General features: G+C 46.1%; 1 protein-coding gene across 1 annotated transcript in view; it reads left to right on the top strand.

Moving 5' to 3' along the window:
- Positions 1–265: 265 nt before the first annotated feature.
- The window catches only part of TFRC (transferrin receptor), a 77,865-nt gene continuing 52,254 nt past the window's right edge, over positions 266–25,876 (top strand). Inside the window, exons 1-2 of the mRNA XM_047098827.1 lie at positions 266–417; positions 2,243–2,406. The gene's annotated coding sequence lies outside the window, so the exon portion shown is untranslated. The remainder of the gene's footprint in view (positions 418–2,242; positions 2,407–25,876) is intronic.

Here is a 25,876-nt window from a genome sequence, read left to right on the forward strand (position 1 = left end):
CACTATCTTGAACAATGAATGAATGAATTTGCAAGCCAGTTGGCAAAGCAGTTGAGCAACTTAAATGGGCCATGGGGGCAGTATTTACACCATGGAAATAAGCAAAAACTACAAATTAACGTAGTATTAATTCATAGCTCCCCACCCCCGAATTGATTTACCCCCAACTACTGGGAAATTGTTTGCTTATTTGTTTGTTTGTTTGTTTGTTTTAAATCTTCCCTGGTGATCCAAATGTGTCGCTACCAAACCAGAAGAAGTTTGGGCTGGGAGTTCGCCACGATGGGCCCTAAACAAGGACTACAGCTCAGGAGGACCCCAGACTCGATTCCATGAGGAAGGATGAATCCTTGCAGGAGAGAGGAAATACTCCCAAGGAGAGGTGCTCCCTGCCACCAACCTCAGGCCCTGTTCTTGGTGAGTCCTAATTTAGATCAAGGCCTCATCAAAAAGGGTCTAATCTCTCTTTGTTTTTGTATTTGCACTATAATCACTTAGTTTGTTTTTATTGTTTTACTGCTGCCATTTACTCAGTAACAGCCGAGTTAGAGTTATCAGTTACCGTGTTTATTGTACTTCTCTTTTTATCTTACACTGTTAGCAGGTCCTGTTGGCCAGCAGCATTGTGGAGGGCTGGCCCAGCAGGGAGGGACTGAAGTTGCAGCAAACCCCTGGGGCTCTGCCGGGCCTTCCTGCTTCTGCGGCAGGTGGCCTGGGGGAAGCCCTTGATCTTGAACCCAGACAGTTAAGGTCAGCCGATGGCCTCTGCTTTCAAAGTGAACTCCCCAGCTGAGTAAGTCCGTGAGCCCAGGAGGCTTTCTGAAAGTGGCTCAGGGCCTAGTCCACAAAGCTTCCAGCCCTCAGAAGCACTGGGAAATGGGGCAAGGGCACGGGGCTACCAACAGGGGAAGGGTCGATCAAGCATGGCACATTTGAGTGGAATACTGCGGACTGAAGGAACAGACCGGATTTATGCGTTTCAACAGAAGAACTCTCAAAATGTGGAGTAAAAAATGCAAGATGCTAAACCATACATGATGCCGTCTCTGAAAATACTCCTTCAAACACAATACGGTGTATTTTGTGTAGACTTATATATAAAGGAATGGAAATGTCTATATTTTTTAAAGTTCTGGGGCATACATATCAAACTCATAAATAATAGTTACTCCTGGGGATGTGGAGACAAGAACAAGTTCTAATGGAAAGTGATGGACAAAGAATGTATGTCAGTAATGTTCTGATTTTTTTTTTAAGTTTATTTATTTATTTTTGAGAGAGACAGAGAGAGCATGCTAGCAGGGGAGGGGCAGGGAGAGACGGAAAGAAAGAGAATCCCAAGCAGGCTCCACGCTGCCAGCACAGAGCCTGACATGGGCCTCGAACTCAGGAAACATGAGATCATGACCTAAGTTGAAACCAAGAGTTGAACACTTAACCAGCTAAGTCCCTGTTCTGATTTTTTTTAAAGGAAATTAATTTACATATGTAATTGAGCTTATTTTTATTTATGTATTTTTTATTTTATTATTTTTGAGAGAGAAAGAGAGCATGAGCAGGAGAGGGCCAGAAAGAGAGAGAGACACAGAATCCAAAGCAGGCTCCAGGCTCCAGGCTCTGAGCTGTCAGCACAGAGCGCGATGCAGGGCTCGAACTCACAAATTGTGAGATTGTGACCTGAGCTGAAGTCAGATGCTTAACCAGTTGAGCCACCTAGGTGCCCCAGGCTTATTTTTAAAAATCTAATTTTTTGTGTGTAAAGGCAAAGCATAAGACTTGGAGTTTGAAAGTGTGGATCAAAGCCCTTCTCCATTCCTATCATCCCTCGTTACTACAAGGCAACGGGGCCATTATTAACCCCTGCCTTCACTTACTGCCTGGGTAAAATGGGCATAAAAATAAACATAGTGACGCAAGAGGGCTTCCTAATGAACTAAGTGGCCTGCTGGAGAAATATAGAGTTAGTATTTGTTTTCAAAAACAATTTAGAGTCTTCATAAAATCAGGCTCAAAATTAAATCCAGGGTGTCTCTCCGAAGACAGAGAAAACAGAGTGATTATAAAGGAGCCACCCTGAGTTTCCTGAGAATAGGTCATGCCAGACTAACATTACTTTCCTTGTTTATAGGAGAAGAAGGGAAGGAGAAGAAGCAAACATTTAAGCTGCTTTGTGCCCCAGGCTCTATGCTGGGTATACACAGAGTTCACAGCAGCCTGAGAGTCAGGTTTCTCAATTTTACAGATGCGGAAGCCTGAAAAGGGTTTAGCTGCATTAAGGAACATGCCTCGGGGGACACTGAAGATCTGGATTCAGATCTACATTCACCCAGATTCCCAAGCAGCTCACAGGAGCAGCAGCAGCAGCAACAATGGCAATAGCAACTTCTATCCTGGGATGTCATTATGGTAAGTTTTATCACTCACATTTTACAGGTGAAGAAAATGGGATGCAAGAGAGATTGAGTAAGCTAGCCCAAAGTCGTAGGTCTGTCTCATTCCAAAGTCCAAACTCTTAACCATGCCCCTCTATGGCTTCCCTCCTCTAACTACCCCGTCCCCACCACCCTCAGGAGATTCTGGCCTCCCCCAGGGGGAGAGTCTATCAGAATCTCTGAAAAGTAGAAAGGGACAGGGCAGCCACATACAGCTCCAGGTGGCAACCAGCACTCTAGACTGTGTTAGTAGATCAAGTTGACTGATTTATGTGGTTAGGGTACATGGAATCCCATGGCTGTCTGGATTGCAGCAAAGCTTCTGATAGAGATGCTCTACAGAGCTTCGAGGTCAAGAAAGAGATAAGGGAGATGAAATCTGACACCAGTTGTGTAGTAGGTTGAATTGTGTCCCCTAAAAAGATATGTTGGAAGTCCTCACCCCTGGTACCTGTGAATGTGACCTCATTTGGAAATAGAGTCTTTGCAGATATAATCTAGTTACGATGAACTCATACTGGGATCAGGGTGCCAGCTAAGTCCAATGACTGGTATCTGTTTAAGAAGAGGGAAATCTGTACATAGAAACACATAGAAAACGCACACAGAGGGAAGAATGCCATGTGAAGATGGAGGCAGAGATCGAGAGATGCAGCTAAAGCCAAGGGATGTCAAGGATTGCTGACCACCAAGAAAGGCTAAGAAGAGGCGAGGAAGGGTTCTTCTCTAGAGTCCTTGGAGGGAACGTGGCCCTCCTGACACCTCACCTTAGGACCTCTAGCCTCCAGAACTGTGAGGGAATGAATGTCTGTTGTTTTAAGCCACCAGTTTGTGGTAATGGTTCTGGAAACCCTGGGAAGCTAAAACGACTTGGTTGCTCCATAGCTGATTGCATCATCACAGGATAGCATGTGGACTTGGGCAGTAGGACAGAGGGCTTTATCCTTGACCCAAATTTATCTTATTATCCTCTTGGATGAAAATAAAGAGTATGTCTACCAATCAAATAGGTGGATTATGCAAAACCTGGAAAGATGCTTATACTGAAGACAGGATCCATATTCAAAACACCTCAACCAGCTGCAATAATGGGCCAAATTTTATAAGTTGAAATTTAGCAAAGACAAATTCCTTTATTTAGGTTCAAAGAACCAACTGCATGAATGCAGAATGAGGAACTCCTGGCTTAATGACAGCTTATATAAAGAAAGGTGTTGGTGGAAGCTGAATGTGAGCGAACAATGCGCTGCAGTCACTAAAAAAAAGCTAATGCACCTTCAGGTGCTCCACTGACCAGGAGAAATGAGACAAGCAACCCATGGGCATTTGGGCTGGTCAGGCCACATCTGGAGCTTCATTCAACGCTGGGTACCACGTTTTAGTTTTTTAACACTACTCAGCATCCGGGGAAAGAGAGCTGGGAAGGTGAGGAGTCTAGAAACCGTCACGCTGGGGCACCTGGGTGGATCAATCGGTTAAGCCTCCAACTTCAGCTCAGGTCATGATCTCGAGGTTCATGTGTTCAAGTCCCACGTTGGGCTCTGTGCTGACAGCTCGGAGTCTGGAACCTGCTTGGGATTCTGGGCGTCCTTCTCTCTCTGCCCTTCCCCCTCTTGCTCTCTCACTCTGTCTCAAAAATAAACAGACAAACAAAAAAAAAGAAACTGTCAAGCAAGGAAAATCAGAGGACCTAGGTTGTTTCCCTAGACACAAGAAGATGTGAGAACGCGGGACATGTCTTAAAAATTTAACAGCTTATGTGAAGCAGAGGGAATGGGCCAGTTATGTAGTGTTCTAGGAGGTTCCTAACCAGCAGCTCCTCTGCTGATGAAGGCAAGCAGCAGTGTCTGTCTTCAGGCGAGAGCACAACTGTTGGTTTTGCAGCATCTAGCCTCTCTTTTTCTAGTAACAGCATCCAGATAACCTTTGTGAGACCATTTCACCCGCACTTTGTCCATGGGTCTAGGCACGGATATGTGACTCAGGCTTAGCCAATCCCACTTCTCTATCTCTTTGGCTGTAGCAGTCTGTCCAGGGATGGGCATGTGACCCAAGTAGATCAATGAGTGTCTATCCCAGGTGGTTTTTTGCACCTACCAGGCAGAGACCGTCTCCGTCCGTTAGGATCACAAAGCTGGTAGGTTAGAAACCTGGAGGTGCTGGAGACGAGCTTGCCAAGGTGTGAGAAGAGCCTGCTTGAGAATGAAGTCAACACGGAAATAAGAGCCAAGAAATGGAGACAGAAAGATCTCTGCTGATGCCGTGTGAACACTGGATCCAGCCAAGACTAAAGCCCATTTGTGACAGGACACAATAGCTGTTCACCAGTTTGAGTTGAGGCTTTGTCATTTGTGGTCAAGTGTCCTAATACATACCTACCTGCAAGTATAGTGGGCTGATGAAGACATCATACAGAGGGAATAGTAAAGATTGAGACTTATTGAAAATCGTCTGTATGTAGAAATTGTGGTAGACTTTTAGGTTTACCTTTTAAAAGCATTATACTTAGATGTAGTTTAACGAGTTAAATAATTCCGTAAGACTTGTTATGAAAAACAGTTGTCTCGGGGAGGCTGGGTGGCTCAGTCAGTTAAGCGTCAACTTCAGCTCAGTTCATGATCTCGTTTCCTGAGTTCGAGCCTCGTGTCGAGCTTTCTGCTTTTAGCACAGAGCCTGTTTTGGATCCTCTATCCTTTCTCTCTCTCTCTCTCCTCTCTGCCCCTCCCCTGCTCATACTTTCTGTCTCTGTCTCAAAAATAAACATTTAAAAAAACAAAAAAAGAAAAAACAGTTGTCTCTTGCAACTTAGACCCCATTTCCAACTCCTCAGAGCCACTTTCAACTTTTTCAGCTAATTCCTTGTCTATCTACTTATCACTATCGAAGATTAGGATGTAGTTCATTTTGCTCTCCCTGCCCCCATCGCACAACACACTTCCCATTCCCCCCTTCCTCCTAAATGAGTTATGTTGTAATTTTCTTTAGATCAGCATTTACTGTTTATGTTTTTGGCCTTGTAAACTCTAGTCACAGCTTATGTAGTATACTATGATGACTTTTTCCTGTACAACATTTTGTCTTTGCTGGAGTTAATAATTACCTTACCTTTTTCATTTGCTTAGTGTTCCTTATGTCCATTATTAATCCAACCTCAATCATCCCCCCATTTGTGTGTAAATCTCTAGGCAATATGCTCATTACATTAGCTGTTCTCTCAGTTGCTGCTTCCAGAACAGACCCATCCCTTCATCTGCCTTCTGATCTGCTGTGATCCGGACTAGTCACCCTCCAGGCCTTGGCCACTGCTGTTGTCTGGGGCTCTTCCTTCACCATCAGCTAGACAGTCCCTCCTCCTCGCTTTATTGGCTCTCAGCTCCTGAATCCCATTCCTTCTTCTTTCTTGGTTTACACTGTTCTTTGGGCAGAGCACACCCTTGAGTAGCTTCCTGAGACAGTGGATGGGTGCGCAGAAGGTAAATTTTTGAGATCTCTTCTGAAAATGTTTCACACTCACACTCGATTGCTGTGGATTGGATATCATTTTCCTTAGAATTTTGAAGATCTGGTTCCATTGTGTTCTAACTTCCAGAGTTGCTGTTGAGAAGGCTGATGTCATTCTGATTCAGGAACCGTTCTTATGTAACCTTTATTTAATTTATTTTTTCAGTAATTTTTTTTGGCATCCTCAAAACTTGTAGGTTCTTTTCATTGTCCCCAGTGAGTTGCCCTAGCAGATCCAGAGATGAATAAGTCAGTCCCCAAGGAGATCTAAGGCCAGTGGAGAAGATGTTTATTGGTTATCAAATTTCCCCAAAAGTTAGAAGCTTAAAACAACAACCATTTGTTATGTCAGTTTCTATGGGTCAGGAACCTGGGGACAGCTTAGCCAGATGCCTCTAACTCAATAAAGCCAACCAAGTATCAACAGGCACTACAGTCACCTCAGAGACCTGACTGAGGAAGAATCTGCTTCTGGCTCATTCACACGGCAGTGGACTCACCTCAAGTCCTTAGTGACTATTGGCTAGGGACCTCTGTTCCCTGCCACACGGGCCCCTCCATGGAACTACTCCAAGTGACAATTTGCTTCCTCCAGAGTGAGGGCTCTGGGTTGGGGGGGGGGGGGCGGCGGCAGCCAAGTCAGAAGCCACAGACAGTCGTTTTGTAACCAATCTCAGAAGCAATATCCCTTCACTTCTGCCCTATTCTGGTTGTTGGAAGGAAGTTACTGAGCCCAGCCCACACTCAAGGGGAGGGCGTGACACAGGAGAGATACCAAGAGGCAGGGATCATGGGAGCCATCCAACTAGAGGCTGCCTGCCACAATAGGCAAAGGGGTAATTAGCACATAATGTGGTGAATACTGGGAGAGGCAAGTGTGGGCTGTGCAGGAGCTCAAGAGGAGAAATGCCAGCCTTTGCCTGAGGAGATCAGGGAGGGCTTCCCAGAAGCAGTAGCTTTGGATGGAGACTTGAAAGATGAGTGGGAGATATCCGAGGTGCACCAGAAGGTATAAGAGCCTCCCAGGCCAAGTGCGTGCAAAAGCCAGATGTGTGAGAAGTTTTGGTGGGTTCTGGAAGCAACACAGCAGAGCCTAGAGCAGAGGGTAAGATGCAAGGCTGGGATGGGAAAGACCCGCTCCTGAAGGACTTGTGTTCTCTCCTAAGGAGTCGGTGCTTTATCTTGAAGGCTCTGGGGAGCCACGCCTAGCTTTTAGGGGAGTGAGATGGTCTAGATTGTGTTTTAGCAATCCCTGGCTGCTGGCTAAGTGGAGGAGGACAGCAGGAGCAAAAGTAGGAGGCAGAGGACCAGTGAGGGGGCTGTGGTGGGTGTCCAGGTGAATGTGGGGGTGACTTGGAGCGAGGTGAACGTGACCAAGGAGGCTTTTACGGTGTCCGTGGCAAGGGATCCAGCCTGTGAGCCACATGAATGGAAGGGAGGGAGGGGCTACACAGCCCAAAGTGGGCTCCATGGATGCCTATTTAATGGCTAGGCAAGTGGTGAGCAGGCTGGGCCCTGCTCCTGGGGGGTTGGCAGGGTTGGGCAGTAACCTTGCGAGCCTGGGAAGAATGGTGGGGGTGGAGACGTCCGCCACCCCTTTGGGTCCCTTGTTTGGCCCTGGGAGGTCCACATCTGAGTCCTGTTAGCCATTCTTCCTCCATACTTCTTAGAGGCCTCCCTTATCTGTAGGCTGTAGCTAAAGCTCGGCTCCAGACCCAGGGCTTGGCATACAGGGGCTTCTCAAATCCTCCCTCAAGCCCACTCCAGCAGCCGTCAGAGTTAGGCTCACCTTCGTCCTCCTGAAGTTCGTGAAAGACCTTCAGGCCTTGAACTAGCTGTCACTGATCTATCAGCCTCATCATCTTCCCCTTCTCTACGTGACTGTGGGCAAGTGAGTCACTTCTCAGTCTTCTGTCTATAAAATGAGGAGGCTGAGCCAGCTGCTTTGCATAGTCTGTGCTGGCTTCTGGGATTCTATCTCCCACCCACCTCTCTGGGTTCTGTGGATAAGATGCATTCCAGCCATCCTGATGACTGACTGCATCCCCTTCTTCCCTCTGCTCAGGCCTGCCCTGGGGAGCTGTAGGGCCGCAGTGAACTTAGCTCCTCATCTTTATTCTTCAAACCTTTTTTTGAAGTTTGGCCTTGTTCTCAGTTGAGCATACTTAGGTATTGACACCGGGGTGTCCTGGCCTGGGATCTACCCAGAACACCATGAACTATCGGTGGGAGTCTTCCAGAAGTCACAGAGTTTACCCCTCTGCTCTGGGCTTGACTATTCATTACAGATAATCCTTTAAATAGGTACTGAAGAAACTTCTGTGTAGCATGTTCATATTTTGCCAATCCCAATGGTGAAATTCTTTCTTAGGTTTAGTCTGTGTCCTTCAGGAAGCCTTAGACCAGTACAAAGCTACATTCTTAGGGGTCCTGGATAGAAGACTCAGACTAGGTCCTGTCTCACGTAGTTTTCTGGCTCCAGAAGTGGGGGCTCAGTCCTCCAGGTGGGAAGGGGAACCCGTTCCTTTTACCCCCTGCCCCCTCTGACTAGGCCTAGCTCACACCTGCATGGGGCCAGGTCTGGCTGCTGCTGCCCTTGGCACCAGAAGGGCTGAGGGTGTTATGTAACTGGTCTTGACCAGACATTCTGGTTCCACAGGTACGGCCTACAAGTTAAAAATTGTTCTAAAAATGCAGTGCAGCTGCCTAAACACACAGTCCTAGAGGAGGAGGCCAGGGGGCAGAGGCCACAGTCATCAGAAGGATGTGTTTTCCATGGTGACATTGGGACCAAGCGCTTTGACCTGAAGGGAAACATCACACTCAGGGACCAGTGGCACATGCCTGTTCCCCAGAAACAGGTTCTGTGGCCTCATATCCTCCGAGCTCTTTTCTCTAGACCTACTCTGTCTCCCTCTGATTCCCCCCAACCTCCAGCCCCCCTGTCCTCCACTCACCCCCCATGAGAAAGTGGCTCTGGCCCACCTCTTCATAATCCTGTCTGGTCTCCATCTGTCCCTGCATCAGAGTCTTGCTTTTCTGTTTTTTGTTTTGTTTTGTTATGTTTTTGTTGTCTTGTTCCATTTCTATATCTTCAGGGCTCCTCTAACCTTCCCCTGCTGCTTCTTTGCTGGTCCCTTCTCTTCTTTGTTTTTCCTCTTTTCCCCCCTTGCCTCTGCTCCCCGGGATCAGACTTCCTTTCTCCTCTCCCTAAAATGTGCCCCTCACCCTAAGTCTCTGGTCCCTCCATCTGTGACCTTGGGGAAGTCCCTTCACCTCTCAGCCTCTGAGAAACAGGGACAATCCACTGTGTTGCCTGCCTCACAAAGTGGTTGTGGAAATCCAAACAGGTAGCGCTGACTTCTGTGCATGTGTACAAAGACTTTAAAACACTTGTTCTTCAGTGCCTTTGTTACGTATTTATTAAGCACGTACAATTTGCCAGGCAACATGGTACGTTCTGGGTATGTAATGAGGAATGAAAGACACCAATGGGGTGGTCCCTAAACCTGCTCATTAGAATTATGCGGAGGGCTTTGGTTCGTGGGTTCCAGCCCCATGTCAGGCTCTGCACTAACAGTGTGGAGCCTGTTTGGGATTCTCTCTCTCTCCCTCTCTCTCTCCATTTCTCTCTGGTCCTCCTGTGTACATGATCTCTCTTTCCTTCTTTCTTTCCCTTTTCTGTCTGCTCCTCCTGCATGTGCACTCTCTCTCTCTCTCTCAAAAATAAATAAATGAACTAAGTGATGACATTTATTTTAATACTGTTTCTCAGATTTTCTACCATGAGCGTGTATTGCTTTTATAATTTTATTAAAAATGTAATTTTAAAAGAGAAAAGATTACAGACTGGAGAAAAAGTTTGCAGCAAATAAGACAAAAGATTAGGTTCATAAATAGCTAATCAAGACTGATTATGAGCAAAAAATATGAACTAAATTTCATTCAAGGGGAACTCCAATAGTAAATAAATACCACGCCATACCAGATTAAGCTAACAAGATTCAGTCGTATTAACCCAACCACAATGGCTCAGTTGGTTGAGCTTCTGACTCTTGAATTCAGCTTGGGTCATGATCTCAGGGTGATGGAATCGAGCCCCATGTCGGGCTCTGTGCTGACCATGAAGCCTGCTTAAGATTCTCTCTCTCCCTGTCCTGCTGCCCCTCTCCCCCACTAGCTCTCTCTCTAAAAAAAAAAAAAAAAAAAAAAAAAAGTCTATAAACCAATATCTATTTATTTTTAACAGCAAAAAGAAGCAAACTAAGGGCACCTGGGTGGCTCAGTCAGTTAAGCTTCCAACTTCGGCTTAGGTCATGATCTCACAGTTTGTGGGTTCAAGCCCTGCATCAAGCTCTGTGCTGACAGCTGAGAGCCTGGAGTTGCTTCAGATTGTGTGTCTCCCTCTCTCTCTGCCACTCCCCCACTCACACTCTGTCTCTCTCTCTTAAAAAAAAAAAATTTAAAAATTAAAAAAAAAAAGAAGAAGCAAACTAAAGATCCAGCATTAAGAAAATGAATAACTAGGGCCACCTGGCTGGCTCGGTCAGTGGCATTTATGACTCTTGATCTCAGGGGAGATCTCAGGGTTGTGAGTCCGAGCCCCACTCTGGGTGTAGAGATTACTTAAAAATAAAGTTAAACTAAAAGAAAGAAAAGAAAATGAATAACTAAATATAGCTTCATCAACCTGATGGAAGATCGGGCTGCCATTAAAAATTCTGTGTGTGAAGACTACAGTAGGATAATGAAGGAGCATTTATTTTAAAAATGTTAAGTAACCTGCAAAATATGACATAGATCACCAGAAGTGAGGCGATATCAGGTATGTGTGCATTTAGCCAAACAGGAAGAACTAGGCAGAAAGAAAATAACAAATTTTAGGCTTAGAATGCTGAGATCATAGGTGTTTACTTTTCCTTTAAAATTTCCTTTAATGTCTCTATATTGTTTGTACAACAGTTCTTTTTAAAGAGAAGTCAGGATGTGGGTACGAATGTGGAAAATACAGCCACATGCCGTCTTCTCCCTCTCCTGCAGTCTTGCCCAAACCTCCACCTCCTGCCTGGCCCTCTGGCCCCACACTCTGGGAAGATCCTGATGGCGCGTGTAAATTCTGTTTCACCCAGTCATTGGTGCCTGGGGCTCCGCAGGAACAGCCAGGCTGGCTGCTCCCCTTTGCTGAGCCTGCTTTCCTGTCAAGCTCTTATACGCTTTATCTCAACATAATCCTCACAAGTCAGTGAGGCCGGTGCTATTATCTCCATTTTCTAGACTTAAAAACTGACTCATAGGGGCACCTGGATGGCTCATTCAGTTAAGTGTCTGATTCTTGATTTCGGCTCAGGTCACGATCTCATGGTTCATGAGTCTGAGACCCGCATCCGGCTCCATATTGACGGTGGGGAGCCTGCTTGGGATTCTCTCTCTCCCTCAATTTGCTCCTCCCCACCCCTCAAAACAAATAAATAAACTTAAAACAAACAAACAAACCTGACTCATAGAGATTTAGATAACTTGCTCAAGGCTGCAGTGTGGGTAAATGCCAACTGCAAGTCTCTGTTCTTAACCTGTGTGCTGGGCTGCTGGGCGACACTGTTCTGTCCTGTGATAACAACACATGGTCTCCGGGGAGTGGCTGGGGTGTGGGGGTACAAAAACAATACATGTTCTCCATTTAACAGAGGCAGGAAGACATATCAAGAGAGAAGTGTAGCGAACTATGCTCTTCATTCAAATGTCACCTCCTAAGCGAGGATGCACTGGGCCATGTTATCTAAAGCATCTCTCCACAGCCAGTCACTCTCTTATTACCCTGTTGTTTCTTCAGATAATTTAATCACTGTCTGATAGTCTTTAAGTATTTGTAAGTTCCATGAGGACAGACTTTCCTCATTCACCTCTGTATTTCCCAGGACTTAGCACAGAGTAAGTGCTTCATGAAGGTTTACTGTTTGCTGAATCACCTGAATGAATGAAAGTGTTGTAGGCACTGTGGGAGCAGACGCTTGCACAGCCGAGCAGAGCAGGGAGCCAAGGGAATTATTTCAAAAGGAGGAGAAGGGGGCAGAGAAATCGCATCTGGGACAGTTTGAGAAAGGGAGTGGAATGCACTTGTTTGGTAAAAGATCACAAACACTTTTAAGACCCTTCAAACCCAGAAGAGATGTGTCTAGGGCAATGGGACAACAGTCACAGGGTTTAGAGGCAGAGATCCTGGGCACGGCCCTGACTGTGCAGAGAAACCAGACTCGGGGTCCCGGCTGGAGGGAGCCTCTGAGCCAACACTTAGGTTCTACCGGTTTTAAAGAGGCATACTTAAAGCGACTGCATTTCCTTCTGACTAGTAGTTTATCTTCTCTAATTTGGCCTAAGCTAATCATGACAAGTGAAGGCAAAGGTGAGTACAAGCATTGTTGTTAAGGACAAAAGCTAAGAAAGCCTGTCCGTGCACAGGGGAATGGTTCATAACGACTGTGTACTCATTAAAATGCACGTGTAGATGTACATATTTATAGATTTGAGAAGATATTCAAGATATATGTTTCATGAAAAAACCACATTTCCAAGCAGTACGTTTGGTATTATTTCATTTTGATTATTTTTTTTAAGATTTTAAAAATAAAGTTTATTTATTTATTTTGAGGGTGGGAGAGAAAGAGAGAGAGAGAGAGAGAACGAGAACGAGAACTCGAGCAGTGGGGGGGCAGAGAGAAATGGAGAGAGAGAATCCCAAGCAGGCTCCATGCTGTCAGCGCAGAGCCCCATCTGGGGCTCGGACCCACGAACCACAAGATCATGACCTGAGCTGAAATCAAGAGTCAGACGCTCAACCAACCGACTGAGCCATCCAGGCACCCCTCATTTTGACTATACTGGTTATCTCTGATCAGTGGGCCTGCAGATGATTTGTGTCCTTTTATTGCTTATTTTTGAAAAACATTCTACATTAAGTATAACTTTCTTGGATAATAAAAATGAGAAGAAAATAAGAATAAATAAGATCTGGACGGTCCTCCAGAGATGGGGGTTGGCAGTGTGACCAGACGGGTGTGAGTTGACTAAAGGGAAAAGCACATGGGATTCCCAGGGAACAATATCCCCAGGGAAGGAACCTCAGTCCCTGTGTGTCCACAGAGGAAATAAAATCTTCCCCAAACAGAGCAGGTATTGAAACCCAGTCAACTAACTCTAATCAGCTTAGCATTCGTTCAGTACACTCAAGGCATAGCCTGCCAGGTGTATGGATAATGGGATTAGAAATGCAAAATTGATTTCAGGACCACGGGGATGTCCGAGGGTGGCAGCATGGAGTGGAGGTCAACAGCTCTGCCCCAGGCCTCCCAGCAGGTGCCAGCCATTCTAGGCACTGGGGGGGGGGGGGGGGTCTGACCCTCCCTGGGACAAAGGGGTGGCAGAGCCTCTTCCCCGGGGACCCCATTCCTGTCAGTCCCCTTCCAGGGAATTCTTCCTTATATAGATTAGGTTTTCTGCCACTGTAATTACAAATCCAATATTTTCATTGTTTTTCTCTGATTATAAAATACTTGAAAGATACAAAAATGATTGGGGCGCCTGGCTGGCGCATGCGACTGTTGATCTTAAGAGTCATGAGTTCAAGCCTCATGTCGGGTGTAGAGATTATAAATAAATAAATAAATAAATAAATAAATAAATGTAAAAAAGATAATGAAAGTTTTTCTGCCCTTAAAAAATAAATAAGTAAAAATAAAAATGTACATATGAGGAAGAAAAATATGACCGATAAACCTGCACCCCTGAAATATTTTTGTAGTTCATTTTTCTTCTATACTTCAGTTTGCATACATAGGCATAGGTGGCCTCATCCTGTGTCCCGCCCCCTGGGATGCTGATCTCTTCAGTTACCGTCAAGAGTGTAGTCTCCCCAGAGACCCTAGAGGAAGTCTTCCCAGCCTCATTCCTTAGGCCCAGCTCCCCGGGCAGGGCTTGGCCCACACTGATGATGGCTGACTGGATTATCTGCCCAGGAGAGATGGGGACATCTCTTCCCCACGGTGCACTCTGTCCTGAGAACCCTCAAGGAGCAAGACTCTCTCAACAGTGGACTGAATTCTCTTGGGGAACAACACGTGGAGGGGCACAGAGTTGGGCTTAAGACCATAAAATCCCCCATGACCATGTTTTCTTGTGTCTTAACACAACCAAGACGGCATCCTGCACAAAGGAGCACCACTAACACCGCCATATCCTTCATTTCATATAACAGGCACCTCACCATTCCCACTGTCCGGGTCTGGTTCTGTGGGATCCCCCTCACAGTTTCAACAAGACAATTGTGATTTTAGCTTGGCTTTCTGGCTGGTAACCCACATGGGAAAAGCTAGAGGGCCCCCCCTCACACGGCTTGGCCGGTTGCTGATTCTCTGACTTCCCGGCCTGGATACTGGGCCATTTACGTGGCTTGCTCAGATTGTGAGACCCTGGAGAGTCTCCATCTCTGCCCTCTCCATCCAGGCTGCTTGAGGTAATCGGGTACTGCCAGAACATGCAAGCTGACACAGGGCCCTAGGTGGGCCCCGCCAGCCAAGTCTACACAGGCCTGGCAACCTATCCCCTTAGACCACTGAGCTAGCCTGAGGCCAGGGCTCACCTTCCTCCTCTTCCCTTTTCCCGAGGCTACACTATGCAAAGCATAAAACCTCTACTCTGGCCCAGCCATCTGTCTCGGGTTTATCATCACAGTCCCCACACCTTTACTCTCTCAATTTTTTTTTTTAATTTTTTTTTTCAATGTTTATTTATTTTTGGGACAGAGAGAGACAGAGCATGAACGGGGGAGGGGCAGAGAGAGAGGGAGACACAGAATCGGAAACAGGCTCCAGGCTCTGAGCCATCAGCCCAGAGCCCGACGCGGGGCTCGAACTCACGGACCGCGAGATCGTGACCTGGCTGAAGTCGGACGCTTAACCGACTGCGCCACCCAGGCGCCCCTCTCAATTTTTTTTTTTAATGTTTATTTATTTTTGAGAGAGAGAGAGAGCTAGCACAAGCAGGGGAGGGGCAGAGAGAGAGGGAGACAGAGGATCCGAAGCGGGTTCTGTGCTGACAGCAGAGAGTCCAATGCGGGACTCGAGCTCATGAATTGAGATCATGACCCGAACCGAAATCAAATGCTTAACCGAGTGAGCCACCCAAGTGCCCCCACAAACCTTTACTTTCTAACTGACTCCCTGCATCAGCACTCCATGGAAATGCAAACTCTTTTTACAAGACGTTCCATTGATCAGAAACCTCACAGTAGTTTCCTTCTTTACTCAAAGTTAAATCCATTCCTTACAAAGCCATCTTCCGGGGCTCCACTGGGCTCTTTACTGTTCCTCCGATACATTAGGCATGCTTCTCCCTCAGGGCCTTTGCACATCGGTCCCCTCTACTTGGAATACCCTCACCTCAGGTATCCATTTGGCCACCTCTCTCACCTAAAGTCTTTGTTCAAACCTCCCCTCATCGGCGAGGCCCACATTGTGCCCGTGTTTAATACTGCGGTCTGCATTCCCACCCATACCCGTCATTCTGCTCTATGCTCTTTTTCCAACAGCTCTATCACCTTCGAGCAGTCTAAATAATAAGCTTATTTATTTTTTTAGTGTCCAGCCTCCACCACCCAGAGTGTAGGTTCCAGGAGAGCAGGGATCTCTGTCCGTTTTGTTCACTGGTAGATCTTGCGTGTGTATAATCGTGCCTCGCACAAAGCAGGTACACAAGTATAGGCATTGAATGAATGAACAAAAGGTATTTAGAATTCTGTTTCTAGGAGGAAATAACTGATGGGGAAAAATAAATGTACTTTTACCTGGAGCCAGAGGCAGAAATAGGGTGGAAAATGTTCACCACAGTCTGAGTTCCAGTTTGTTTTGGAATCTCCAGCTCACTCTCACTCTGCCCAGTCTGTAGTGGGGAGGAAGTGTCTTACGCGTGCACACTGCACGTCTATATGCGAGCCCGTCCAGGAGACTTCAATGTAAATGGGCAGAGATGCCCTCGGCTTCTTCAGCCTCCATCTTGGACCAATTAGGTTTGATCTCAAGAACTTCCTGGACCATCCCAGGAAGGAGGGAGCTGGCAGAGTCCAGGAGGTGGAGGGCCCACAGAATCATTCTGTCTGGTGATACTTTCCTTTGTGGGCCCAGTTGGGTGTGAATTACCTGAAAGAAATGGGATGAATTAAATGATGCTCTAAAAGACCCTGAGGGGCGCTTGAATGACTCAGTTGATTGAGGGTTGAGCGGTTCAGGGTCCCACTTCGGTGCAGATAGTGATCTCTTGGTTCGTGAGTTCCAGCCCTGCATCGGGACTCTACGCCTGCTTTCGATCTTCTGTCTTCCCCGCCACCCCCCCCCCCGCACCTCCCCCGCTTGTGCTCTCTCTCAAAATAAATAAACATTTAAAAGTTCTTGAGACAGCTCAGATGTGGTGGGAAAAGTACATGTTTTGTAGATACAAGATGTGAGTTCGGGTTCCTCTGCCAATGACTAGCTGAGTGATAGCTTTGGAAACTCCTGTAGTAGGAAGAGTAATGATCTTAGACCCATGCCCTAATCCCCAGAATTGTGAATGCATAACGTTACTTGGCAAGGTGATTTTGCTGATGTGATTAAGGTTGTAGGCCTTGAGATGGAGACATTGTCCTGGATCATCCTGGTGGGCCCAGTCTAATCACATGAGCCCTCAAAAGCAGGACACTTTCTCTGGCTGAAGAAAGAAGAAAAATGAGGTCCAAGGGAGGTCTGAGAGATTTGAAATGTGAAAAGAACCCAACCACCATTGCTGGCTTTGAAGATGGAGGAAGGGAGCCACAGACCAAGGGATGTAGGCAGCCTCCAGAAGCCGAGAATGACCCCCAGCTGACAGCCGGCAGGGACACTGGTACCTCATCCTACACTGCATTGAACTCAGTTCTGCCAACTACTGGCATGGGCTTGGATGCAGATTCATCTTCAAAGCCTCCAGAAAGGAACACGGCCCTGCGGGCAGCTGATTTCAGCATTGTGAAACCTGAAGCAGAGAACCAGCTGAGCCATGCTGTGCCCTGACATCTGACCTACAGAAAGTTGAGATAATGCATTTATGTGGTTTTGAGCTGCTAAATTTGTGCAACAACAGAAAATGAATATTCTCTTTGAGCCTTGATTTCCTCAGCTATAAAATGGAGACAGCGATGATAGTATCCATCTTACTGACTTGCTCAAGCACCTGAGAGATGTCCACTGTCCCCAGAATTTGCACGTGGTGCTCTTTCCCGCCCTCCCTGCCTGCCCTGTCTTGGTTGAGGCTGGAAGGGGCGATCCCTAAGTTGAGAGCACAGAGCAGGAGTAGCAGGGATCTGTTGTTGAGCCTTCTGTCGAGGAGAGAACAGCCTCAAGACTAGGAACCCCATCCTTCTAAGACAGGCAGGGGGACAGTGAACCCTCTTCCCAGCTCTTGGGGGAAGCCAAGGCCACGGTGGTTGAGAGGAGAAGTGGTCAGGGACCCCATTGCCTGTTCCTACTACCCCCTAATGCATAGTTCCACCCCTCCGGGAAGTACTTCACATGCATATAGATCAGCCAAGTTAGAAGGGCTTTTTGAGATCATCTGGCCCAAACTGCTGTCACACGCTTGGGAAACTGAGGCTCAGAGAGAAGGATCCTTATATCACACACGCAGTTACTATGAAGTCAGTGATGAGGCCTCAGACTTCATCTCTCCCCAAAATTCACATCATGCATCCAACAGGCTGCACCAAAAAACAAGCTCAAGTCCCAAACAGCCCCCACCTCCACTCACCACTGGCCCTATCCCCTACATCAGCTGGCAGCTTTTAGCTTCTAGACAGGGGCCAAGCCATCCTGTTTACTCTTAGCTAGAGGGACTTATCGCAGAGATAACCACATTCTCCCAAGACTAAATAAAAACAGCCACACTTCCAGATATTCATTCACGTATTTATTATTTATACCACACCTACTTCCAAAACCTATTTGAGGTGGCTCACAGTAAAAGCCACACGTACAACAGAGCTATTCAAAAGGGAATAAATGTCCAGTCAAAACCTTTCATGATTTTCAGACTGTGGGAGTGCTTTTTTTTTTTTTTAAATGACAAAAGAGGTCTTTGAGCTGAGGTACTTGAAGGGGTCAGGTCTTGGTATAGATATTTAAGTGTGCCTGGTCAGGTTGAGTAGTTAAAACTGGAGCATCTGATGGAGTGCAAGAAGCAGGGGTAGGAAAGAACAACCATCGGGAGGCCAAGGGCAAGTGGAGGAGTAAAAGGCCCATTTTATCCTACCCCCCCCATTCTTCCTTCTTGGATGCTGAGGTGCGATGATGTGATGCCTGGAGCTACAGCCACTGTTTTGTGGCCATGAGGCAAGACATACCCAACATGCTGAAGACGACAGAATGGAAGGAGCCTAGATCCTGAAGAACAGAGTTGAGCTACTGAACCAATCCTGAAGAGTCCACCATCAGTTGTGTGAAATGATGAAATGTTTCTATTGTTGAAGCTACTATTAGTCAGATGTTCTGTTACTTGCAGCCAAATGCATACAAATAGATGAATTGAAAGCTCATTGTGGTCAGCATGAGATGCAGTGGAAACGGACTTGTTTTTCCCAATGGATCATAAAAAGCTTCTTAGAAAACATCATTGAGGAGGGTCTTCAAGGATAGGTAGGAGGGGCCCCTGGGTGGTTCAACTGGTTAAGTGTCTAATTGTTGATTTCAGCTCAGGTCATGATCTCACAGTTCTCTCTCTCTCTCCCTCAAAAAAAGAAAAGAAAAGAAAAAAGAAAAGGATGAGTAGGAGTTTGCTAGGCAGGTAGGGGAAGGCAAGACATGCCGTGCACGTGAAAAAGGCTTGGAGGTAAGAAGGAAGATGCAGGGTAAAGCGGTCACTCACAGAGGGCTGAGAGGTGAGAACACATCTGGAAGAATGTAAGCAGAACACAAGGGGCCCTAGACCCAGGATAAATGTGGATTTGGTTGAGCAGGCAATAGGGAGCCAGTGTGGGGCTTAGGCCAGGGCTAGAAGTGGGAACTGGAGGAAGTCAACAGGTTACCAAATATCCACGAGGAAGGATGAGTGTTGGGAATGAGTCAAAGGGACCCAGAATACAGACAGGGAGCCAGGATCAGTACTGAGACTTTAAAAAATAATAATAATAATAACATTTATTTATTTATTTTTGAGAGAGAGTGAGTATGCAGGGAAGGGGCAGAGAGAAGGAGAGAGAGAGAATCCCAAGCAGACCATCACCAGCATGGAGCCCAATGTGGGGCTCAAATTCAGAAACTGTGAGATCATGACCTGAGCCAAGGTCAGATGCTTAACCCACGGAGCCAGCCAGGTGCCCCTCAGTATTGAAACTTTTTTACCAAAGAACTTCTCACCTTTGTTTTGGGGCTTATCTAGGGACTGCTTGTTTTGTAGGAACTAGTCACCCTGATGGTAAGAACAGTTAGTCACACAGAAAATCTGTGTGATTCACAGCAGCTGCTGGGAAAGTCCTTACAAAGATTGGGAACCCTCAAAAAGAACATGCTGTGTGCTATAGCACTTCAGAGGCTGGCCAGTCCCCTTCATGGCACAAATGAGGAAACTGAGCCTGAAGAAGGGGTGGGAGCCAATAGGCCACACAGCCACCTGGAGGCACAGCAGGACTGGAACCCAGTTAGCCTGGTCCTTGGACTAGCGCTCAGCTCCACCATTCTCACCTCCAGTCATAACTATAAATGGCCATGGATCAAACAAAGAACAAACGAGAAAACTGGGCCCAACAGGATGACACGGCCCAGCCTCCCCTCAAACAAAGAGAAGACAGATCCACGTTTGAAGCATATTAATAGGGCCTGTCTCCCAGAGTGAGGAAGTTAAAGATAAAATTCCTTAAGCCCACGCTGATTACTTTTAATACTCCTTCAGAATTCCTAAGAAACTAAACTTTTCTTTAAAAAACAAAACAAAACAACAAACAAGCTTTGAAGTTGTTTGAAGATAAAAAGTGTTTTGTGGGCCAAGGCTGGTGAGGGGATGGCCTCCATGTATTCTGAAACAAACTTGGGAGAGTTCCTCACTGTTTGAGAGGCTTCTGCTATGAGACCACAGACATGTTTGGCACCCCTTTGCTGCCCACTTCCAGCGGTCTCAGAGTCTTTTAAGCCTGCCGAGTTACGTGGCCCTAAGGTGCCGGGGCTGACCAGGCCGGCTGCCCTCAGATCCGTTTCATCACTTACCAGCTGCAGGCCTGTCCTGTGCTCTCTCTGTGCTTTGGTTTCCTCACCCATACATGAGGAATATAATAAGAGTCACCAGCTCATAACGCTGTTGTGAGGGTTAAATGAGTCGGTGTAAGGGCCGAGGGCAGCGGTTGCACCTTGTCCCATAAATCTCGGAAGGGAGAAGTGGGCCAGCTGTATCCGGCCTGACCGGGCCGCCTGCAGGTTGGTGCGGTAGGCCTTTGCTGTTAAGTGTGGTCCCTGAACCAACAGTAACTGTCACCTGGGAGATGGTTAGGAAGGCTGGATGCAAGGCCCGACCCTAGCCTACTGAGGCAGAATCTTCATTTTAGCAAAAGATCCTCAGGGGATTCAGGTGAGCATTGAAGTTTGAGGAGCCCCGAGACAGGCCCCTGGAATGAGCACTGAAGGTATCTCTAAGTGGAGGGGTTTGGCCCCATTGCAACCAGAATCTTCTGGCCCTCCTGATCTTGAGACCAGATGCTCCTGGAGCTGCTGTTTTATGTCTCCCGCCTGCCTGCTAGGGAGGCCTGGCCCCAGAGCCTGTCCAGCCTGACTAGTGCTTTCTGCAAGTCTGTCTGGATGTGACTTTTGTTTCCCTTTCTCTGGTTTGAGTCCAACAGGTGGGGGCACATGGGAGACCCTGACCATGCCTTGAATTTGCCTGGAACAGGGAAGTGTGGCGCATCTTCTGTAGAACCTCTGGCTGTGACCAGAAATGACCTTCCAGAAATCCCTAGGTCACACAGAGCTCAAGGCACTTTCTCCTAACGGCCATCTAAAGGTCAGCCCACCCTGGCACTGAGACAGTCATGGGACTGGCTGTGGGGGTGACTAATTCTGAGAAGTTGGGGTCAACTAAAACCCTCAGCAAAGCAGAGAGGGGCCCATTCATTCATTAATTCTATCCAGTAGCATTTTTAAATAAATGACTGTATTTAATTGGTTCAGGTAGTTCCACTTACTCCAGGAGTCAGGAAATTTTTGGTGTTGCCACCAAATATTTGTGTGACCTCAAGCAGGCCAGTTTCCATGTCTGGGCTGACAAGGGATTAGTTGTAAAAGGAGGGAAGTTCTCTAAGATGCCTTTTCTCTGTTCAGAAGTAACATAAATACACCTGATTCAGTAAGTGGGGATCCAGTTAGAAAGAGCCTAGGAGGCTAAGCTGTAAAATTCAGATTCGATGTTTTAAACCTGTACTGTCCAATATAGTTACCACTAGCCACCTGAGGCTGTGAACACTTGAGACATGGCTGCTCTGAACGAGATACGCTCCAGGTGTAAAATATATACAAGATTTTGAAACTTTGCATGACAAGAAGAATGTAAGATATCTCATTAATATTATGTGGATACGTGTTGAAATTATAATATTTTGGATATGTTGGGTGAAATGGTAGACTTTATTACAATCAATTTAGCCTGTTTCTTGTTTTTTATATGTGGCTACTAGATGATTTAAAATTACACACTGAAGGGCGCTTGGGTGGCTCGCTCAGTCAGTTAAGTGTCGGACTCATCTGCTCAGGTCGTGATCTCACAGTTCATGGGATCCAGCTCTGTGTCTGGCTCTGCCCTGGTGGTGCGGACCTCCTTGGGATTCTCTCTCCCTGCCTCTAATGAAAGTTCAGGTTTTGCTTATACCTCCCCAAAATGTCCATTTGAATGTATAACCTATTGTTCTGTCTTTGGGGCATGACTTGGTGCTCAGTTGGTTATAAACCAGGAACAGGGGGCGCCCGGGTGGCGCAGTCGGTTAAGCACCCAACTTCAGCCAGGTCACGATCTTGCGGTCCGTGAGTTCGAGCCCCGCGTCGGGCTCTGGGCTGATGGCTCAGAGCCTGGAGCCTGTTTCCGATTCTGTGTCTCCCTCTCTCTCTGCCCCTCCCCCGTTCATGCTCTGTCTCTCTCTGTCCCAAAAATAAATAAACGTTGAAAAAAAAAATTTTTTTTTTAAATAAATAAATAAAATAAACCAGGAACAGGTCTCTGGAGTGTGAAGATAATTCTTCAGGTCATACTTTCATGACCTGGCAGGGAGATAAGTAAAGATCTAAAATAAAAAGACTGTTCACGCTGGGAATGGTATTGCAATGTAGTCTCCTGGTACAGTGAATTCTTCCCGGGCATAGAAGGCAATGCTTTGTGGTTTGGATAAAGACTGGAAGAGTAGCAAAACGTTAGCCGCGGCTTACAGGAAAGAAGTTACCAAACCATGCCTCTGTGGATCAACTTCCTCTCATGAAATCCCCCCAAAGCGGCCCTGTAAGTCATTTGCCATGTGGATTTTGAGAAACGGGCCCTCTCCTTTCTTCACCTTCTGGCCTCCTGAGCTTGCTGACTAGCTGCCATTCTGGGAGGCCTGGTCTGGAGGCCTCTTCTCCCTTGCACATGCCTGACCATGCTCTGTCCAGGGGTGCCTAGTTGGGGTCAATGTGGCAGTTAGAGTGAGGTTTGCAAGGGCACAAGAGAGGAAGAACATTCACTTAAGTGTCAGCTCTGAGCCTCCCTTCGTTCCAGAAAAAGCCTCCTGCCTAGCTACAGCCCAGCAGATCCAGAGTGGCTCCCACTCCCGGGTTCTGTTTACTCTACCCAATTCTCTGTGCCCTTGACTGTGGAGCATGGGACAGTGTGGATGGGGCCACTGTCCCCCCTAAGGACCGTGTCTTCTGGGGCACTAGGACTGCATGGCCTGTACCCTCTGGGCCAGTTGCTTGGGCTGTTTACAATAAGCACATTTTTCTCTCAGTGATTTGGAGAGGAACCAAATTCCCTTGACCTAAGCTCTCATTGTACAAACAAATGATCCCTCAAAAAGCCCTAGAATGAAAGGGTCATAGTATCCTTTGGAATAAAAAATACACAGGATCAGATAAGAACGGGCTTATTTATGGTGTGAACGGAGCTGGCCGCTCATTTCGTGGGCGTCACTTGCTCCAGCCTCCCCAGGGTACCCTCTCCATCCAATCCAGCCACCGAACACCCAGCTTTCTATTACAAGGGCCCAGAGGAGGGGACTCCTGGCTCCGCAGTCCCAGCAGGGAGGGGCATTTCTGATTCTGGAGCCCCGGGCTTTCTTGGCTGACCTGGCCCTGATTGTCTGTGGCATCAGGATTGAAACAAGCATCACTCACGCCATTCCTTCTTTCTTTCTTTTTTCCCTCGTTTTAGTCCTTTGACTAGTCCTCGTTTTAGTCCTTTGTTTTTTTATGTTTGCATTATCTTACTTGACAGTTTGAAGTGTATAAACAAAACAGACAATTTAAGAATGGGCCAAGAGTTTTGGGGAATTTCTCTCAGAAGCTAAACCTGTTTAGAGTAAGAGTTCCTGGTTCCAGCACAGCTGAGTCAGGGCCTTGTGAGCTTTATGTTGGATTCTTCTATTTAAAAATGTAAGGTGACTATCTACCCCAAGTATTCTTGCTGGTGCCCACCCTCAGAATCCAGCCCCCTCACCCCCCCCACCCATCCAGGCCTGGCCCAGCTGACAGCTCTCTCCAGAGACTCATTGTGGGGAATGTCGTCTGGAGCACATGGCTTTGACCTCAGAGTCAGTCAGCGGGGAGAATAGGAGATATAACTCGGGAGCGGACGTCATTGGCTACCTAAGAGGCAGCCTAGTGGACACATTCCATCTGTCAGTACCTGCTTCCCCCTGCCCTCCACAGTCAAGGCCACTTAACCCCAGCCATGTGTTCTGGGGCCAAGCCTATTTTAGATCAGGAGCTGAATTTGATTCTGATCCTGCTCTGACTCTATTATTTATTTATAGTTGTAATCATTAACCATTTGTTGCACTCTTGCTGTGTGTCAGCTGCTCTATACATAATGCCATTTAAAGCTCTAGGAAAATAAATAAATAAAACTGGGAGCCCTACAAGGAAGGGACTATTAAGGTCATGTAGAACATGACAAAACTGAGGTTGAGGAGATTCAGGAACTTAGTCCCAGAGTAGGTTCACTCCAGCTCCAAGTCTGCATTATGTCTTTTGTGATTTTTTTTTTTTACTGTAAAATATGTCCTCAAAATAGTATCTATGACACATATAAATGATCTAATGCGTTACAAATTATGACAGATCTTATATACAAATAAGTTCTTGGTTATGTATTTTAGCGATATGTTTATAGCTTGTTTTTTGCTTTATTTATGGAATCTTTTCATAAAAACAAATTCTTAATTTTAATGGAATAGAATTTATCATTATTTTCATGTATGATTTCCCCTTTCCATAGAGTATTAAAAAAAATCATTTCCTATTCCAAAGTCATAAAGATGGTTTTCTATATTGTTTTATAGTTTGGGCTTTCATGTTTATACCTTAAAGGTTTTTTTTCAATGTTTATTTATTTTTGAGACAGAGTGAGAGAGCATGAGCAGGGGAGGGGCAGAGAGAGAGGGAGACACAGAATCAGAAGCAGGCTCCAGGCTCTGAGCTGTCAGCACAAAGCCCGATGTGGAGCTTGAACTCATGAACTGAGATCATGACCTGAGTCAAAGTCAGAGAATCAACTGACTCAGCCACCCAGGCACCCCTCATGCTTATGTCTTTAAACAAACTAGAGGTCTTGTGTGTGTGTGTGTGTGTGTGTGTGTGTGTGTGTGTTTTGTTTTGTTTTGTTTTTTGAGCGTAATGTAGCATATACGAAGTTACAGACATTGTGTGTGTGCTCTCTAAACTCACATAGGAACTACACAAACCGGGCTTACTTCTTTCAGTTGAATTTTTGCAAGATTTTATTTAATATTTACTGTGGGCCTATCTAGAAGTAGGTCTTGTATAGTAAAAAAGAAAAAAAAAAAAAAGGAAAGAAAGAAATTACAGATTGCTAAAGTCTTGAATCATTAATTAGGAATTTACTGTTAAGGAGAATACTGCATATTTGTTAGCTTCCTGATTGATTGTTTTCACATGAGTATATATATGTTTATATGGGTTCTGTGGGCCACTGGGGATTCCCAAACTCAGTTCCTTTGAAATGAATCTGGTGTGGTGTGGTAAGCCTTGGGTTCTTGTTCACATTCTATTTTGTTACTTATCTTTCTCCACAGGGATATGCTATGGTCCAGAGATTTTTCTTAAGATCCTGCAATGATCCTCTACTTTTTCACAAGTAGGTGTTTGTGAACAACTAAATCCTTTATGTGGCTGTATGCTTCAAAGGTTAGGTATAAGCATGGTTAAGATCAATGGGCCATGATTGGGTCATTAGGTCCAAACAACTGGCTTACCATAAGCCTACCATTGGCACTCTAGATAAACTCAAAGCTGATAGTCCATTATATATGAATTTGTAGAACAGAGGTGGTTATGGGAGTTCTTTCTCATCCAATATGAAAAATTCCTTTTATTATAAAGTCACCTATTATAAAGGTTTCATCATGAAAAAAATAAAAAAGACACTGGCATAGGGGAAGAAAATATCTCAAATACTACAGAAAGCTATAAAATGAAAAACTTCTCTTTCCCTCTTTCCTACCTTGGCCCACTCCCTAAAAGTTAATCATTATTGATAATATCCCATGTATTCCATCCCCCAGGTTTCCTCATGCCCCTTTCCAGTCAGTTCCCACTGTCCCTACTTCCTGCCCTCCCAAAGGCAGCCACGTTGCAGCTTGCTTGTTTGACTGACTCTATCTTGGATGTGATTTGGTCTCAGTGCTTACAGCTCTACCTTGTTCT

The sequence above is a fragment of the Lynx rufus genome, unplaced genomic scaffold (assembly GCF_022079265.1).
Source record: "Lynx rufus isolate CCGP_SWC_20201006 ecotype Redwood Valley unplaced genomic scaffold, mLynRuf1.p SCAF_5, whole genome shotgun sequence".
Taxonomy (NCBI): Eukaryota; Metazoa; Chordata; class Mammalia; order Carnivora; family Felidae; genus Lynx; species Lynx rufus.